Source organism: Numenius arquata, chromosome 30 (assembly GCF_964106895.1).
Source record: "Numenius arquata chromosome 30, bNumArq3.hap1.1, whole genome shotgun sequence".
Classification (NCBI taxonomy): domain Eukaryota; kingdom Metazoa; phylum Chordata; class Aves; order Charadriiformes; family Scolopacidae; genus Numenius; species Numenius arquata.
In genome coordinates this window covers 1,045,516-1,050,355 of record NC_133605.1, presented here as the reverse complement: position 1 = coordinate 1,050,355, position 4,840 = coordinate 1,045,516, and the positions used below count along the sequence as shown (strand labels likewise).

Genomic DNA, 4,840 nt, shown 5'->3' with positions numbered 1-4,840 from the left:
GCCACTCCTTCCCCCTCCTCATGATCTCCACAGGGTCCTGCACTGTTGTTTCTGCTCCGCAGAGCGAGTTGGCTGTGATGACTGAAAGCCATGGAGGGACAGTCCCAGGCAGATCCCTGTGGATCATTCACCGTTTCCGGGGCAACTGGGCACCCACGGGTGAAGGCTCAGCCTGGGCCCGTTCCCTAATACATTGCCCCACATTGTCCCATTGCCTAACACTCTTCCCTCATCCCATGGAGAACCCAAACAAAGCAGCATGGCCTTGTGAGGACAACTTCCTCAGCCTGAGCTCAGCTTTGGAAGAAGAGCCAAACCTCCAGACACCGACACTGAAGAAATCCCATTTTATTAAAGAGACATGAGATGGGAGGTCAGCTGTACCCCTGTGCCAGGCACACGTGAACGGGCCTCAGGGTCAGAAGGGCTGGGTTCATGCTTGTGGGGAAGTAGAATGTTCCTGGACACACATGGTTATCACAGAGAAAAGGCCCAAAGCCCAGGAAGTTCCCCAGATGAATCTGAAATCACTTCTGAAGAGACACGGGCAGGTTAATGCTGCTGAGAGATTAGTGACAGAATCAGCTTCTTCGATGTGTCTTTCAGCTCCTGGTTCCTCATGCTGTAGATGAGGGGGTTCACAGCTGGAGGCACCACCGTGTACAGAAATGACACCACCAAGTCCAGGGATGGGGAGGAGATGGAGAGGGGCTTCAGGTAGGCAAAGAAGCCAGTGGTGATAACAAGGGAGACCACGGCCAGGTGAGGGAGGCACGTGGAAAAGGCTTTGTGCCGTCCCTGCTCAGAGGGGATCCTCAGCACGGCCCTGAAGATCTGCACATAGGACACCACAATGAACACAAAACAACCAAATGATAAACAGACACTGACCACAATAAGCCCAACTTCCCTGAGGCTGGAGTGTGAGCAGGAGAGCTTGAGGATCTGGGGGATTTCACAGAAGAACTGGTCCAAGACATTGCCCTGGCAAAGGGGTAGGGAAAATGTATTGGCCGTGTGCAGGAGAGCATTGAGAAACCCACTGCCCCAGGCAGCTGCTGCCATGTGGACACAAGCTCTGCTGCCCAGGAGGGTCCCGTAGTGCAGGGGTTGGCAGATGGCAACGTAGCGGTCGTAGGACATGACAGTGAGAAGACAATACTCTGCTGCAATCAAGAAGACAGAAATAGCTGTGCAGCACATCCCGCATAGGAAATTGCCACGGTGCCCCAGAGGGAATTGGCCATGGCTTTGGGGACAGTGGTGGAGATGGACGCCAGGTCAAGAACGGAGAGGTTGAGGAGGAAGAAGTACATGGGGGTGTGGAGGCGGTGGTCACAGGCGATGGCGGTGATGATGAGTGCGTTTCCCAGGAGGGCAGCCAGGTAGATGCCCAGGAAGAGCCCAAAGTGCAAGAGCTGCAGCTCCTGTGTGTCTGCGAATGCCAGGAGGAGGAACTGGGTGATGGAGCTGCTGTTGGACATCTGCTTCCTCTGCGCACTGGAACCTGTCCAAGGAAGAAAAGGCAGTGACAAGTTACGGTGGACGTCTCAGAGCAAAACCTACTCCAGTTCCCATGGAACCCCATGGAGCTGTGTGATGGAGCTGCTGTTGGACATTTGCTGCCTCTGGGCATGGAGACCCCTGCAAGGAGGAAAAGTCATTGACAAGTTATGGGAGACTTTTAGCAGCAAAACCAAAGCCTTTTCCTACAGACCCTTCCCTGCTACACGCCTTACCCCCTGTATTCCTTTTCTAGGAGAGCTTCCCTCAGCTCCATGGCTGAAGCTCTGCTACCATGCTGGTTGAACGTGCCATGAGGAGCTGGGCCTCTGCCCACTGGTGCCGAGGAGTCAGCCCTGCTCTGCAGCAGAGGGTTCACGGGAACGCTGGAAGCAGGGGCCAGTCCTGGTGTTTGACTTTGTCAGATAAAACCATGCCCAATGCACAAGGGTGTGCCAGTACCTGCACTCCCTCTTCGAAGGAGTGAGGGAGGCAGAGGCCATCTGAGAGCTTTTTTGAAAAAAAAATTACCTCCGTCCCATCTGAGGACTGTTTTGGGATGTCAGAAACCCTCAGTATTCCTGCTGCACTCAGGGAGAGCAGAGTGAATCCTGCAAGGCAAGAGGATTGCCTGTGGCTTAGTACAGAGCGAGGGGAGCTGGGCTGTCCCTCAGCCCCTGACACACTGGGCTTGTGCCTTTCTGAGATGGAGGGCGATCACACGCCCTCAATGTTTCCCTGAAACGTCAGCAGAACCTGCTGAGAGCAGAGGGATCCACTGCAGACAACTAAATGTCTCGCCCTTTCTCAACGTCTCAGCAACAGCTTCCAGCCCAGGACACACAGGGCTCATTTCACCAACCCAACAGCATTTCCTTGGTCATAGCGTCTCTGCGCTTCTCCATGGGGCTTTCAGGTAACACAAAGATGCTATGGGACAGATTTGCATCCTGGAGGGCAGCTCACAGCTTGGAAGGACACCTCAAGGAGATACATCGGTTTTTTCATGATGTTATCTCACGAAGGGAAAACCAGCTGATTCCCCAGCCCCACAGGCTGCATTGTCCACAGCCGCACAGGCGAGAGGAAAGCTGGGACCCTTGTTCCCATGGACACACGTGCATGGGAGGACGCACAAGATCAAAGTGTGACTCTGCAGCTGAAACTCCCATCCCCAGAGAGCCTGAGAGTGAGAACAAGAAAAGAGCAGCAATAACACAGACAAGTGGAGAAACAAGGGAAACTGCAGCGAGGGTCTGGCTGAAGGAGGCCAGGGCAGAGGCAGCCGGGCGCTCGGGACAGCATCACCCGTACCCAGCCGTGCCTGTCACCTCCCAGACACCGACACTGCCGGGCAGTCGCTCTCAGCCCCGCTGCTCCGCAGGGAGAACGGGGCACGTGGCTGGAGAGCTGCACCACGGCTCTGCTGGAGCTCTGGCTGCAGAGGAGTTGGTTCATGCCTTGGACCCCACAGCCCTGAGGGCAGAGGCTTTGGTGGGAGAGGAGGCACGGGGGGGCTTGCTCAGGGGAAGGGGTCTGCATTGGAGGGGATCGTACGGAGTTTGTGGAATTCTCCCTCCCACAACATTTCTGGTTTAAGTTTCCTCTCATTCCCTGGTCATATCCCTGCTGCCAGGAGATTTTCCTCTTTGGAGGTGTTTCCCTGTGCCATGTCTTATCCTGTCAGCACTCACAGAGCCCATCCCAACCTCTGTGCACTCACCTTGGCCCTACAGACACCTGCCTGTTTGCAGGGCAGGGGCTGGGTTCATGTTCCGTTTTGGAGGTTCAAGAGCTCAGAAGAACCTGATGGGTACAGCAAAGGTGATGCTGGTGCTGGGCGTAGGCACAGGAGTGGCTGAAGGCACTTTAGGAGGCTATTAGCAGACCTGCTGATCACTTGAACTTACGGCTCAGGAGTCTCAATGACTTGTTCAAACTAGATGGGTCCTTTTCTATTTTTGTTTCCCACTCCCAGTCTCGCTCCTGTCCCATGCGCTCAGAGTAGGAAACTGAAAACAGAGGTTCAGAAAATCTCCTTATAGTAAACTCTGCCTTGACCTTCCGCTTGAAACATCCCCTTGGAAATTTCCTAGCGATGATCTGGATCTGCGAGCAGCCCTGACGCGCACAGTACCCTCTCAACAGCAGAAGGACCCTGCCCTGCCACACGTATTTCCTTGCACACACAGCTTCTATCTGCAGCACCATGGGGAGCCCCCGCAGGAGGCTGAGAACTGACCCTTGCAAGTGGCAGAGTCCCTGCCCCAGCACACAGCCCCCAGGGGTGATGGGACCCTGCTCCGAAGGACAGCCCTGGGCACCCCTGGCAGCAGACTCCCACGCACACCCTGCAGCCCTCCCTGGGAGAAGGCAGAGAGGCTTTGCTGAGCAGCATGTCCTTCTCCTCTACACTAGAGAAACTGTGACAGTCCCCTCGACTGTGGGATGTGACAGCTTTTGGAGATCTTTCCACAAACTGCAGATACATTGCCCTTCATGCAGGTACTTACCACGTAGAAAGATGTGAAGATTTCTCCCCCAGTGAGCTCTCAACTTTCTTCACAGCCCACACTGCCTTCAAGCTCTCTCTGCCTTGCTCCTCTCCCCTCGGTGCCTGCAGGCAGTGCCCTCAGCCCTGCTGTGCTTGGCAGAGGAGCTGCTCCTGGGCAGAGCTGTCTCTCTGCCGCGCTGCCCCATGGCCATGAGTAAGGAGTTCATGTCCCAGGAGCCCGGCCCAGCTCAGCAGCAGAGCAACAGCCCAAGGCAGTACCTTTCCTGCCCCCTCTGGAATCTCTTGAGGTATCCCTGGGTCTCCAGGGGAACCTGCTGTGAAACAGGCTGATGCAATCCCTGATGTTCTCTCTCTCAGCTGGATAGAGACACTCCTTTCCAGAAGTGTCATTTCCCTGCTGAGAGACAGAGTTAGCTCTAAATATCAACTTTCCTTGGCCCATCATTAGACAGGACAGCCAGAGAGGCACAGGCGGGCATCCCCTTTACCCCTGCTGAGGGAAGGGATTCAGCTGAGTGAGTCGAGGCATCCTCTCCTTGCTATGTAGTCCGGGCACTGGAAGGCGACTCAGCCTCCTCCCATGCACACCACAGAACCACAGGAGATGGGGTTCCTCTTGCCTCTCTTCAGGTGGTCATCAAATAGGCAATTGCATGTGAGGTCAGTGTCTCGGCTCCCATGATGATGGTGGCCGGGAACGAGCTGTTCAGATGGAAACATCTGGTGACGTTTGAGGTGCTAGAGATGGTCAAAGGTATGTGCAGATAATAGAGAGAGATCAAAAATATGTGCAGAGAGATGAGGAGACAGGACAACATCTGT

At 55.0% G+C, this 4,840-nt stretch overlaps 1 pseudogene; it reads right to left on the bottom strand.

The window, feature by feature from the left end:
• Positions 1 to 552: 552 nt before the first annotated feature.
• On the bottom strand, positions 553 to 3,498 carry LOC141476374 (olfactory receptor 14A16-like; annotated as a pseudogene).
• Between the last annotated feature and the right edge of the window lie 1,342 nt (positions 3,499 to 4,840).